Below are 15,677 nucleotides of genomic sequence, written 5' to 3'. Positions count from 1 at the left end.
GAAAACCACACTAAAGCCAGCTCTGCTCTTTTCATCACAATAAAAAAGGGGAGCTGGTATTATCGTCTCGCAAGGGAAAGGGAGAGGTGAACTGTCGGCGCGTAATAGACCTGATGTGGTAAAGTGTTGAAAAGGTCAGTGCATCTTCTAGAGTTAAGCCAGGGAGAACAGCTCCAGTGACAATAGAGTAATAGCATTTTTAAGCTTGATCAGACATGTGAACAGCAGAACAATTCTCTTTGGGATTGTGAGTTCTTTTATCCTTTTGCTCTCTCTTGTTCTCGCCTCCGTATTCACGAGCTAAGTCTTTAACTATGAGCTCTCATTTTTACAATATTTCACCATAGATGCTGGTGACTTTGTATGACTTTGTTGCTATGGTGGACACAAATTAAACCAAGGCTAAACAACAAGCATTAGGGGGAAGGCATTATCTGTATTGTAACTCTGAGCTGAAAAGATGATTCAAAAAAATGCAAGGCTTAGTGGAATGCAGAGACAAGAGCTGGCAGAGAAAATTGGACTAGAAGCTGTGCTTATTGTATAAACTTGGCATGAACTCTTGGCATAACAAGATTAACCCTATTTTTCACATGTATTCTGCATTTACAGTGCGATCGTGTAATTCCTAACCATCCGTGATGACCTCTAATCTGATTCCGCCCCTCGGTGTAAATTATCCCATGGCCATAGGCCGACACAGGGGAGCGAGGAGATGATAAAGGGTCAACATTATCACCAGCAACACACTGCCCCTGGCACGCTACACTATTGCAATTACTGTACTATATGTCCTTTTCAGGCTCTGATAGTCAAAAAGGCCTTTAATGAGAAGACTGAGTCAATATTTACCTTCCCTCTGCTCAACTTGCGAGCAGTGATGCCAGAGGATGTGTGTCAATGTGTTTGTGTGTTTATGGAAATGTGTGATTAAGTCCTTTTGCTGAGGAGGATGGCTGTGAATAAATGCGGCGCTATGTTGTGATGACTGCTGCAAAAGCATGGAAAGATTGAATAATTACAATGATCATTTCACAAAAATAAAGTCTGTTTTCTTGCATCGCATTATCATCATATTGACGCCACTGAAAACTGTCATTAAGGATCATGTCTGTGTGGCAAAACCAGCCCAAACAACACGACTTTAGACTTAGAAATTATGTGCAATGCACACTCCAAAATCAAATTTTGCATGCATGTGATACGCCAATCCATCCTCAGGTTTATACTTGTAGTTTGTATGGAGTGGTGACACTGAGGCAGAGTATAACCCTTTATGACCTACCATAGTACAAGTCCACCAAAGCAGATCTTTACATTTTTGCTGAAATACATGCTGAATTGACATTTTTCTGAGAACTTTAATCTGGCTTTAAATCAATACAACCCTTACATCCCACATCTTAATAATATGTATCGACTTATGTCCATACTAATGAAATAAATTCCTAAAAAGTGCAAAAAAAAACCCAAAATGTTTAATCGTTTTATTTTTTACACATATTTTTCTAAATACAGGAGTGTCACAGCCGTATCCCTCAAAATTGTAAAAAAAAGTTGCAAAAAATCCTTTGAAATGACAGAAAATTATTATGAGTGTGTTCATAATTTACTTGTTTAGACACACTAATTTTTATTAACTTAAAAAAATATGAAAATAATTTGCACAACTTGCAAAAACACAGCATGTAGATCAATTTACATTAACAATAGTGCAATCGAATCTCTAAGTGTGAAGGGAGTGAGCGAGATCGAAAGTGTGGAAGGAAACTGCGCTCTGGGACATGACGCATGTATGATATATCAGCGTAAACCATGGTTTTATATGCAAGTACGGTAATTATTGCTCTCTTATGTGGTTGCATTTAAAATAGATATGCAAGAGATTGTGGGCGCTTCCGATGTTCATAAAGAGATGAAGCACAAAAGCTGCACTTAGGGTTGGCAGAACGGTGCTCGTGTCCAACGTGAAAACAAACGTAAACAATGTGATTCAAACATCACTTATCTTCCGTGCATCACGTTTTTTTTCCGAACTATGTCACTTCCAGTAGTCACATTGTCTTCTGAACTACATGCTTCACTTTCAGCATTTACATGCATTTTATTAACTTTTTAAGCTGTCTTCTATGACAGTTTTTCCCCCCTGTTGCGACGGAACACACTCTAGTTGCATGCACATTGGCACTTAACTTAGCTGCAGCAGGAAGTAACATTCCCACGTACAGTACAGGTCAAAAGTTTTAGAACACCCCAATTTTTCTAGTTTTTTATTGAAATTCAAGCAGTTCAAGTCAAATGAACAGCTAGGGAGGGTACAAAGGTAAGTGGTGAACTGCCAGAGGTAAATAAAAACTGAAAAATAATCTACATTTCAGAATTATATAAGTAGGCCTTTTTTCAGGGAACAAGAAATGGGTTAACAACTTAACTCTATGGAGTCTTGGGCTATTTTGTCCATTTTTTAATTCTTTTCATGTCTTTGTAAGTCATTTTGTGTCTTCTTTTGGTCGTTTTGTGTCTTTTTTTAGTCATTTTGTGTCTTTTTTTGTCATTTTGTGCCTTTTTTTAGTCCTTTAGTCCAACATAATATGTGATTTTGAATCTTTTTTTTTACTTTCAAAACACTATCATGCTCAATAAAGAATTTTAAATGTTGCAAATGTGCATTCATTTCAGAGTACACTGAGACATTAAACTGCATAATTTTCAATTAAATTCTGGAAAAGTTGGTGTGTTCTAAAACTTTTGACCAGTAGTGTATACGGAGTGGGTTTCTGAGATAATTGATTGACAAGGGTTGATGACACACGGAAATTAATTATGTTATTCCCCTAACACAAGGCTGTATTTCAAGAACTCTTGTTTTTGTCCATTGTTCTTAAAGATTGTCTTCAATTACCTAAACCTAGAGAAGTGTTTTGTAGCCTAAATTCAAGTATTGATGAGACCGGACGGGTAAAAACATGAGTGGACGTACAGAGGAGAAAAGGTGAAATGTCTCCCTGTTATATCTTTCTTTGTGGATATTTCCATTCCATCTGTCAACCTGGCTGTGAGACCCAGACAAAGCCTCACCGCTGGGGCCTTGCACAAACTGAGACCTACACATACGTCCCCCCCTGATTGCAATTCTACCCGTTCCCGCAGACACACAAATCCACAGGCTGGCGTCACTATGTGCTGGCCCGCAGCACTCACAGTGTGCCCCTCAAGCTGTTCCATTTTCCCTGACAAATATCACCCTGGGCAATCCATCAAGAACATAAGCCTATTCTTAAGGCGTTAGATGATTTTGTCACTGCTGCTGCCACATTGTTATGTCATGCAGTGTCTTTCTGTCCACCAATTAGCTAGAATTCTCTCTTTAAATCCTCTCTTTAATGTCATTCTTCCTAACATCTGGACATGGCTTCTTTCAAAGCAGACCTATGACCTCTGACCAAGATATCTGAATGGAAATTGACTCTATGGGTACCCACAAATCTCCTCTTTACATACATGTCTGTTTCATGCAAATAACATGCAGTTGAAGGCATAACCACATAGTTTTTCTTAAGCAGTAAATTTAAATATTTCTGCATACTGGGGTCCCTAAACAGTCTTGGAATTGCATGAATTGGATATCACTGGAATGCTGAGACTCTTTGTGTTTCAATGAATCTTATTTATGTGTATGATGTTATTCCCCATTCTTTCCACCAAGTTAGCGAAAAATACTGTTTTTAAATCCTCTCTTTAATGTCATTCTTCCTAACATCTGGACATGGTGATTTTCAAGCAGCCCTCTGACCTCTGACCAAGATATTTGAATGAAAATGGGCTCTATGGGTACCCACGAATCTCCTCTTCACATACATGCCTGTTTTATGCAAATAACATGCAGATGAAGGCATAACCACATAGTTTTTCTAATGCAGTAAATTTGAATATTTCTGCATTTTTGGGTCCTTAAACAGTCTTAGAGTTGCATAAATTGGATATCACTGGAGTGCTGAGACACTTTGTGTTTCAATTAATCTTATTTATGTGAACCCCCATAGTAGAAATTTCATCTCAACGAGAGCATTTAAATTTAACCTTCTGTCCACCAAATTCTCTCTTTAAATCATCTCCTTAATGTCATCCTTCCTAACATCTGGACCCCCCATTCTCTGGTGTATGATCGATGACAAACCAGGTCTGACAGTAACATATTTGGCCATCTTATTTGTATTCTGATAGGTTTTCTACTTTAGGGATTTTAGGTCGATTCACCAGGTTACTGCCCCGCCTCAGAGATCACGCCGAGTTTAATCGTAGCTTAGCCAGCGAGAACAGGAAGGGAATCGTGTCGCAATTTGGGTCCCAAATCTCTCGCTTTCTTCTCCACGCTCTCTTGCAGAACCGGGACAGATTGTGTCAGATTACCAGAGCTCTCCGATAAGCCTAGTTATTTCATTAAAAAAATGCTCAAGAAAATTGGAAGTAGTGTGGAAATAAATATATAAAAGCAGAAGTTTTATCCCTGATGTTGTCAAGTCTCACTCAGCAGCGAGGCGGGAGAGCTCTGATGAGCCATGAGCACAAACAGCTTGCGACTTGAGTGACGGCATTAACAGCAGCAGGCACATCAGCAATCAGACCTCATTTCCTAGTAATTTGGTGTCGCCGGAGCTGTATTAACTCCATAGGTGGTCCTGTCTGTTTGGAAGGCTAAATAAATAAATAATATATATCATAGAACCAGCTCGGTTCACAGGAGATATATAAAATAGTAAAAAAAATGCCACCTTGTTTGTGCACATATTAGCAGTGACAGCACCTTTAGAGAGTTTCCGTAGGCCATTTAATGTTGTAATCTAGGCCTTTACAAACAGGAATGTAAGGTTTTCAGAGATCTCCAACCTAAACGACAGAATAGACCATTTGTTAATACCATCCATAATGACATATGAGCGTTTGTCAAAATGACACTTCGCGGTACACGATACCGCGGAGCGTTCTAAAAATAGCATCATAACGTCATGATACAAACACGTACAGTTCTCGGTTGTAAAAAGGCTGCAGTTTCTGTGGATTTAGGCTACAAAACCACTGACCTAGCTTTAGGGCTAAAAAACTTCCTGGTTAGGTGTTATAAAAGAAAGTTTAAACAAAAAATAAAAGTAAGTAAATGCAGGAAGTGAAGTAGTTACGAGGGTGAAGTGAGACACTGAAGTTACATTTTTTAAAAAGTAATTAATGTTCAAAAGAACGGAAGTTATGTTAAAAAACGGTTACTTATGTTTTCACGCGGGACACAAACCCCCGTTCTCCTTTAAAAGTACGTAAATGCCGGAAGTGAAGTAGCTACGAGGGTGACGTGAGTTACGCAAGTTATGTAAAAATCGTAAATAACGTTAAAAAAACGTGATTCACAAATCGTGAGCCTTGGAAGTTACGTTAAAGTCATTTACTTTTGTTTTCGATTAAAGTCTACAGATTTCACACGGGAAATGAACTAGTGATGTGCGGATCGATACTGAAATATCGATACTTCCGATACCAGATCTGTATGCTCTAAAATCGATTCTCTAATAAAAATATCGATAATTTTGATACTTTAGTCATTTGTGTTTATGTATATCATTAACAGGAATACGGTGGAAAGTAACTAAACTATTCAGATCTTGTCTAAATGACACGCTGCTGGTAGGAACTACTTTTTTTTCCGCCTGGGTAAGAGCCTAATACGTAAGCGCAGTGGCACGCTGCTGCTCACTCGTCTCTCACTCAGTGTGTGTGTGTGAGTGTGTAATTCAGTGGCTGAGCGGAAAAGAAGCTATATTGTGAATGAGGCCACTACCTCAGTATACTTCTGAGTTTAAGATAAATAGCTAAAGTGACTCTGATATCTTGTATTCTTAAGCCATTTGAAATACACTTCTTTTTTAGATTTACCAGGCACATTAGGTGTATTTGCAAAAAGTATCGGTGTCGGATCGGTATCGGCGATACCAGCCTGAATTTTATTCAGTATTGAATCGGAAAGGAAATCGGTGGTATCGAACATCACTAAAACGAACCCCGTTTTCCAGGGTGAAAGTCCACCTCCCCTCCCTTCCGCCTCTAGTGTGGCATCTGCCATTGATCATTACTGCGATATCCGCGAGATGATGGCGGACGACAGTCTAAAACCTAATTGTGAGTCATATCTTGCTGCCTGTACAAAGGCCTTATATTGATGTTTTTGAGGGAAGATCAGTGTCTATTTCGCCCCTGTATCCACAGTGGCTCAAGTCACACACTAAGTCGGTACTGTGGAGCACAACAGGAGGTATCAGAACCTTCTCTACTCCATGTATCAGTGTTGTCATACTACAGTAGCAGGGGTTTTTGGCTGGCAAACGGAGAGAGATTACAGTGCTCTTTTGAAGCTCAGCTGGCAAGTGTTTGATTGAAGTGGAATACCAAGAAGAGGGGAGGGCCTGAGGAATGGTGAGGGTTTTTCCCACCGTCTGGCTTCCGAGCATCGCAGAATACCCTTTCCATGCTTTCGCACCTTTTTTTTCCACCTGCTGTTTGTTTCCCACAACATCTCTTCCCTGCCTCCCCATGCATCTTGTTTATGACTCAATGCACAAACAAGTTGTCCAGGAGAGAGGGCCACGGGGGGTCTCCTGATGCATGGAGTCGCAAGGATGCCATATCAGTCACAATGCAGTCAGTCATCACTTTCAGCAGCAGCTTGGGGTTACAGCCCAACTGGTTGACTGAGATTAAAAGGTTGCAGATAATTTAAGAAGTAGTGGATGTTGTGTTTCATTCCTCTCGCAATAAGTTATTGATACTCTCACGCCAAATTTAAATTTTAATGGGTTTTTATATGTAATGAATATTATTGCTTTTAAGTCATTTCATTATATTTATGTAGAAACATTTTACATTATTTCATTTTATCCTAATTTTTCTGTCATTTTACCCCTCTTTTTGATTTTATTCATCATTGTATTTGTATCAGTTTGGTCTAGTTTTGGTCAAGTCTTTTATTGCATTTATTGGTATTATTTATTGTTGGGATTTAGTTTAGTTTTTACTTTAATTACTGTTCTTATAACTCTTAAATGTTTCTTTTTAATTTATTTTTTGGTGAGATTTTAATTGTTTTTGTCATTTTATGTGATTTATGATCTTGTTATCGGCTTGTCAATCATCTATGAAGCACTTGAACTACACTAATCTGTATGAAAGGTGCTGTATACAAACAACATTTGATTTACTGATTTAATTTGTCAATTTTCAAAGTGGGCATCTGACATTGGATGTCATGCTATTTCAATGAAGATAGACTCTCACTGAGAATTTTCTCTTATTTGACAAAACAATTCTTGACTTAATTTAATCTTTTTATGGACACAAAATGCAGTTACAGTCAAATCGCAATATATTGTATCGTGACACAAGTATCAATATAAAATCATTTTGTGGGGTCTCTGCTAATTCCCACCTCTATGTATGTATAATGACATGTGTGCTACTTTTAGAGCGATCTGCTGTACCGTGAGCTGCTTTTGACGAACGCTCATATGTGTCGTTTAGGTTGGAGATCATGTTGTACAAGTATTCGTGGCATATACGTCCTACTATCAGTAATACCACAGCAAAGATTAATTTAAAAGCTCAAAAAAAGGATGGGTTAAATACAGAGTTTGAATTTCTGGGACTAATGTGGGAATCTTGATCTTAATCTTAATCCTAACTAGCGTGTGTCAGATACAGCCTGTTTTATCGTAGTGATGGCAGACAGTGAAAGCCATTTGCAGCGATCTCAATAAACCATTACTTCCACATTTACTTCCTAATAAATGCCGGGCTTTGACCTCGGGTATTGCTTTTACTAGATCTACAGCTATTCTGCTTGAATTCTCTGCACTGTAACCATAGCAACGGTTCACCAATTCATCTATCTCACATCGAACACAAATCCACCTCTGACCTCACCTTTTATTACCTGTTAAAAAAATTAGTTGTGTGTTGTGTTTGTCTTTTTGAACTTTTTTGATCGTTTTTGAACTTCACATACTCACTTTGAAAACCTTAAGAAGGAGTCAGACATATTTATGAACTTTGAAGTTGTACTAGTAAACATTTTAATCCCAGAACTGTTCTGCTTTTTGGTAGTTTATGGTGATTTTACATCGGAATGATTGCACATACAACCAAAGACAAGTTGCAGTCAGTGAGTGTGTGTGTGTGTGTGTGTGTGTATGTGGTTGCTGGTGTCACTGGTGAGACCTAAAGCTGCTGTCAGAAAAATGGTTACCAACTTTTAAAGATGGGGTAAGTAACAACCACGCAGCATCAACAGATCAAAAGCAGTGTATTTAATCCAAAGTGAAAGCATTCAACCCAGTCAGAAAATGTAGCTGCTGCAGCTGCTAAGATATAGAGAGTAAGCAAGCACGGACTAGAATATAAAAAGATGCTGCAGAAGCACAGGGGCACCAATAATCAAACACTGAAAGCAATAAACTACATGTATTTTATGTAAGCTTTAACATAATACTTTCTTCAATATCCATTGTAAAATTATTCACATTTGTCTTCTTCTTTCAGTGTTATAATACAAAGTGTGAGTAATACAGAACATTATCAGTGTTAGACATAAAGCTACATCTGTCTGAGGCTAGAACGGAGTAGTTAAGGTAAAGTAGTGGAGCGTTTTTATGTGCAATCATGCATCAAAGATATTACTTACAAAGTTTTATTCCCCAGCACCTCCCCTGCGAATACATACTGTATATTCCCCTTATTGTCTCATACACTGTGTAATATTGCGGCTTTGGATCCCCAATTCCCTTTTCAGTCCAACGTAATATCAATAGAAATGTAACTTGATTAAAGTATAATGAAGGATTCATTTGTTATTAATTATTTTAGCTACACAAAATGACATTGCTGAATATTGTTAGCCTTGTATCCTCTTAAATTACTGTAATAATTGCATTACTTCAGATTCAAACAGAATAATAACTATTTTAATGTAATTATAATGAAAAATATGGGTACAATGTAAGATTCAGATTCAAATCAACTTATTGTCAATTCACCCTCTGAACCCCAAGCAGTTTCAGGGCATTCTTTGCACTTTTTATATTTTATTTAATATATAAATGGTCCTCCAGCTCTATGGAATCAGCACTATCATGGCTTCATAGTTATAATGACATACATCATTTAAAAAGAAAAATCCCAAGTTTAATTTCTCTGGTCATTTCTTTTAAATTAAATTAATAACATTTAATTTATACATACACTAAACACTTTTCCAATGCTCACAAGTGTCATGAATATTGGAAATAAATTGAGTCTCCAAATGATATACATTTTGAACTTTGTTGCATTTTTACAACCTTACGTAGAAACGTTCCTGTCCTCTCCTCTCAGCTCTGTGGAAACAACATGCCATTCTGTCTGATTTTCAGTGAATATTTGTCATGTGACCGGTCGATTCAGCAGAATCAAACAAGGCTTCCCATCTAGTTATTCCAGATGATTTATTTTGCCATTGTTTTAAATGGACATGTAGAATAAAGTGATTTACAGAAATATCACAATTTTCCACAAGGCTTCGTTTTGGTTACTTTTTCTAACGGGAACTTTCGTGACCAATGATCCATTCAAGGACTGTCGGTCGGAAAGATAAATAGATAATGCCTGTATTTACAGTTTCTTTCTCCATTAAACAGTGCATTTTTGGTGACTCTTTCAAGAAAACATACATTTAAACGTAATGAAATTTCTCTCTGGCACTGGCATACAAAACACCATCACACACCAAAACAGTACGCAACTCACATGACAATACATAAGACAACAACAATATGACTTCTGCAACATAACACAGTTGCTCATCCTAAAAATCACATACAGCACACAATGAAAATAAGTGATGGTGTTGATTGGAGGAGGCAGCAATTAAAAGCCCAAAGTAACTTTAATCAATTTCATGTTGTAGGTGGAAACATATCCCCATGGAGTAAAGTCTCAGTCATCTCACACAAGAAGTGTGAGATATTGATATAGAACATGTCTGACTGTGCGGCTGACAATATCCCTTTTTCTGACTGCAGCCTCTGAGGAACTGTCTGTCTGTTAATTAACAGTGAACGCAAATAGTCAAGAGTCCTTGAAGGGGGGGAAAAAATAAAAAGATTAAGCTTAATTGCATGAAGCTTTGCACCGGACACTCTAAAATCTATGTATATGAAATTTAAAGCCACTGGCGTGAGTACATTGGGATATTGATACTACACAGCCAATATAGTAAAAAAAACAAGGCATCAGTGAATCCCCTATTGATTTGCTTTGTTGCTGCATTAGAAAAGCTGCCTAATGTACTCCAGCAGCGTGTTGTAATGCATGCATTGCAATGAGATGCATGTCAATTTTCTCATCTATTATTGAAAAAAATCTGTTACAGTCACACATGAGTGTGCAAAGTATTGATAATTGTCTGTAAATGTTGTACATCATGGTTGTATTACATGGTTGCAGTGGTGTGTGGAACTTCAACACATTAACCCCTTGAAGATCTGACTTTTTTTTTTTTAGATCTTTTGGGGATTGTAGCAGACTCAGTTTGAGAGGAGTCTAATATCTTGTCGGGAATGGGGTGAAATGGAGAACAAATGAAATGACATATTTTTGTAGGCCAACTTGGAAGTAGCATCTTCATAGGGTCTATTAAGAATTCTCCTATGGGATTTTTGCATTGGATTTTGGAGGTCTGTGGCAAACACACATTTCTGATGCTTATGCGTTTTGTTCAGCAGAATAATCTTCACAAATGAAGACCACTTTTATTATGTTTGCTAACATTATGCTACAGCAAACTACACCACAGTCACATGACTTGAACATCACAGCCGACAAGCTAACCAGTGGTTTCGACAAGCTAGCGAATCTGTAGCGTTATAAATTGTTTATTTACATAAATCACTATCTACAAGAGTTTGCAAGAGCACTGAAAAACACGACTAGAGGTTGTGAGGCGGACTAATGAGAGAGTTCCTGTCCATGTCCGGCGTGATGACGTTTAATGTCCCTGACAAACACTGTGGTCTCATTTAGCCACTTGTTAGTAGTGTTGGGACAACGAAGCTTTGTGAAGCATTTGCTTTATTTTTTGACCCCACTAGATGGCGGTCTTGGCTAAAAAAAAGGCTTCAGCAATTAATTTGAGGGTGTTTTTAGCCCTTTGTTAAACAAAGAGCGCCATCTCTTGGGCTCCATAAATGAAGCAAATGCTTCACAAAGCTTTGTTGTCCCAACACTACTTGTCAGCAACTGTCATTTTAAACACGTCAAAACTCCAAAATTCACAAATGAGTATATTTATACTTATTTTATGACAGCAACAAAACTTGAATATCTCTTCAGCTTGTGTTAACCGCAGACCTTATTTTCAGGAATCTAACCACCAACTCATTCAAAATCCTCATTGAGTTTAAGACTAAAATGCTAACTTACTTCCGGGTGTTATAGCTTCCTGTGGCAACCTATAACACATCAAACTAAGGTTATTATCGAGGACATGGTGATTATCAAAGCAACCTTCTGACCCCAAGATATCTGATATGGGCTCTATTGGTACCCACAACTCTCCTCTTTACATTCATACAGAGTTTGCTCTGACAAAATGTAACATGTCAGAGTTTAAGGCAAAAAAAAACACATCTTTTCTCATGCAGTACATTTTAAGTAAACACTTTTGCCTACTGTACTTGAATATTTCTGCATACTGGGGTCCCCAAACAGTCTTGGAATTGCATTAATTGGATACCACTGGGAAGCTGTGGTTTTAATGAGCCCAATCTTATTTATGGGTGATGATATTAATCTGCATAGTAGCCATTTTATTGCAGTGAGTACATTTCTTGAAACTTAACCTCACTGTCGGAATTGAATGGAAACTAACTCCAGAAAGCCACACATTATGTTCTAAACCCTTACACACATTAATAGGTTTAATTTAATTCAGATGTTTTATTACAGATTCATGACTAGAGCAACTTGACACACAGTGCTGAGCTGCTTTTCAATTAATCTTCACGATCCCAGCTTTCAGATATACTATGTGGCATATGTTGACCTGCTATCTCCCCTTGAAAATCCACTGCCCACCACCCCAATTCTATGTACAATTGTGCGGAAGGTCAAGCAGTTTTAAGCAATTATTTAATGCAAAAATAGCATTAAGGTGCTTTTTCAGACCTTTCACTCACTATTTCACTTGTAGAGTGACAGCAGGGGTAGAGAGCGAGCTTTAATTGCATGTGACGAACGATCACGCTAGCAGGGACCTTCAAGTCAGTAAAGAGTCACCTGAGAAAAGGGTGAAGAAGGTGGTGGGCCGGAAACATCAGAGTGACACCCTCCCTGGAAGCCATTCGCCTGGTTGCACCCAGCCCACCTACATCCTACCTCATTGCATCAAACAAGTTATAACAAATATGTTTCGAGCGTGCTTAACACTCATCGGCTCCTTTGAGTCGGGCAACTTAACCTCACAGTTTAATCCATTAATGCTTGCTTTTTGCTGGGAGAAGCAATCTGCATAACAGTATTCATACGGTGCAAAAAAAGGGAAGGAATTATGGGATTAGGGATTTAAGGAAGTCTCTCATCTGGAGCAGTTGTTACCAGATTTTTTTTTTTAATGCAACCAAGACCAGGTTATGAAAAAGACTGGATCAGAATCTTTTATTTTGGAGTGTAGGTTTATATATGATCTTCTCAAGAAGCAAAAGCACAGAAGAAAAACCGTGAGAGCAAGACGTAGGATAGCATGGCGAGAGAGAATGAGATAAGCATGTAGCGCAACATCCTTTGATCAAAGTATGAGGAATTGAGGAATATTAGGAGCCCATGCCTAAATGGTGGATTTCTGCTTTGCTGTCTGTTTGAGGAAGCTGGGAATCTATCAACAGGAGAATGGAGGCCCAGGAGCATGTGTCCTTTGAACTTGGGATTGTTATAACCAGCAAAAAGCCATGACTGCAAAGTCGAGAGTCGGGGGGAAAACGAGTTGGTGATGGGGAAAGGGTGAGCGAGTTAGAGGGGGAGGAAATAAAAAAAAGTTAGGTGACGAGAAAGCAGAAGTGAAGATAATCATAAAATATGTTTTAAAAGAAAGAAACACTGACAAAGGGGATTTTTTCTTTCTTTTTTTCTAAATCAATCGCTGTGTATTGTCGAATTAAGTAGTAGCAGTGGTAGTTAGGTACTAGTTGGTTAGTTGGTACTTTTTGTACTTCTAAAAGGGTGCACCTTGACTATTACTTTGAAGATTTGGACATTTGTGGTTTATAATATTCTTAGTAAATGTTAAATAGACTTGTACAATGCTTTCCTAGTCATAGAGACCATTAAAAGCACTTTTATACTACATAATATCATTCATACTAATATTTATACCAATGCCACAGCATCTGGAACAATATGTATCAGTATCTTGCCCAAGCATACTCCAACATGTAGACTACCATTGCCAGGGGTTGAACCTCCTACCTTCCGATCAATAGGCTACCACTCTGCAACAGGGCTCTACTGCAGTATTATGTAATAGACTTTAATTTAGTGCATCCATTGAGATGTGCAACTTAACTTCCAGACATTGAATGAAAACAATGTATTTTCCCAGTCTTTAATTATTATTAGGGCCTCGGGGCAATCGCACCGAGCACTGGTCCCATAATCCACAGTATAACAGTAGTGCGAAGCCCCGAGCTTTCAGAAAAAGGGACATTTAACAGTTTTTGTAGATCGCTCTAACAAAGCTATTTTTTCATTTTTCTTAAAAAAAACCATATGTAGACATTCAGGAAGAACTCAGGACGGTCAAAGTGAAGTCGGATATTATGGTTTTGCCAAAAATGCTTTCTGTTCGAGGCCAGAAATTTCAGTCTGTCCACCTCTGCTGTCACTAAGCCGGAACAGGTGCCAGTTAATTCTGTTGATTGCTTTGATCTGATTGCCTTTGATCTTTGATGTGATTACAGTTACAGATACACACACACACATGCACTAAAGTGCGCACACTCCTCACACATGCATACATATGCTTCAAACACACACGTGCACACACACAGGTAACTTTTTTTTTTTTTTTTTTTTTTAAGATTATTTTTTGGGCATTTTGTTGCTTTATTGATAGTGAGAGATAGAAAGGGGGTGATAGAGGGGAAGACATGCGGCAAAGGGAGCTCAGGCCGGATTCGAACCCGGCTCCGCCGCAGCACACGGCATACATGGTTAGCGCTCTACCGGTGTGAGCCACCGGGACGCCCACACACAGGTAACTTTTTGTGATTTTAATTAAACACACACACACACACACACAGGTAACTTTATGCGATTTTCTCTACACACACACACACACACACACATTTTGAGGTTAAAGGGCATAGATTGAAATCTCTGAAGAATATCATCATAGTGTACACACACCGGCAGTAGCCCCCGTGGCCCTTTCAGAATTTCCACAGGGGAAATTTTCTAGTTATGTATAAAGTCCAATTGGTATGTTACTTTTATGTATTCTCTCATTTACTATGTAGCCTACTGATTAACCCCCTTTGGGTAAATGAACTATTATCAAGTCAGTTATTACTTTTATCACTGCTGTGACTTGAGGGGGAAAATTGCACCACTGAAACTTCTAACAATACACTGAAATATAATATGTCTTCCCATCTGTGTCCGTTACTAACCCACACAAACTGAAACTGAGGGAATTGCTTATTGGGTAACTAGAAGAAGAGCGGGTAAGACAGCAGTAATGATAGAAAGATAACGACAGCTACTTTACAAACACAGAGTCCCAACAGCACACAGCAGCAGCAGCAGAGCTGCAACACAGCAGCTTTGATAAACACCAACAGAATCTCAGCAATCAGATCCAATGGAGACTTGAAGCATGGAGGGCTTCATTAGACTTTATCAGCGGAGTTGGCTGGTGAAGGCGAAAAGGCATCGCTTGGATTCTGTCAGTGTGTGTCGTCAGTGCCAGACGTGTTGGCGATAAAGTTATCTATGGAATCTCTTCAGGCGGCCTTACAGGGCAGAGCCCCCTCATTAGCACAATACTTATTTATGTATACGGGACAAGTTAATTGGTAGTTCAATTATCAGGCAGTGAGACACCCCCTCCCCAGTCACACAACTCACTCCACCTCCTCTCTCTCTGGTTGCCAGTGGGGAGATAGCGCAATTATCACAATGATGTATGAGTCTCCTTGGTGTCCTCTGCTCTTTGCCCCAGCCCCGTTCTCTCACGGTCCTTCCCTGACTACTACCACTAAAATCTGAATGTCCAGTCTATTGAATAGGCATTTATCAGCACTTATCAGCCCCCTCACTATGGGGGAGTAGGGGCCTGCTCCACCTGCTGGTAGGCCAGTATGTTGTTAACATTCCATTGAATGGGCTGATACATTAATGTGTTTCTGAGTCTTTAAAATTGGAAGTAAGTTAGCATTTTAGCACCCTGAGGTCTATCCTCTCAAACTCAATGAGGATTCGGAATGGGTTCTTGGTTAGATGTCTGAAATAAGCTCTGTGGTTGACAGAAGCCTAAGAGATGTTGGCGTTTTGTTGTAAAATAAGCTAAAAAATACCCCCACTTGTGATTTTTGGAGATTTTACGTTAAAAA

General features: G+C 38.7%; 1 protein-coding gene across 1 annotated transcript in view; it reads right to left on the bottom strand.

Annotated features, from left to right (window-relative positions):
- The window catches only part of nrxn2b (neurexin 2b), a 948,314-nt gene that overhangs the window by 823,092 nt on the left and 109,545 nt on the right, over positions 1 to 15,677 (bottom strand). The gene's annotated exons all lie outside the window — the stretch shown is intronic.

This window comes from Centropristis striata, chromosome 17, assembly GCF_030273125.1.
Source record: "Centropristis striata isolate RG_2023a ecotype Rhode Island chromosome 17, C.striata_1.0, whole genome shotgun sequence".
NCBI lineage: Eukaryota > Metazoa > Chordata > Actinopteri > Perciformes > Serranidae > Centropristis > Centropristis striata.
This window is presented reverse-complemented; position numbering and strand designations above follow the sequence as displayed.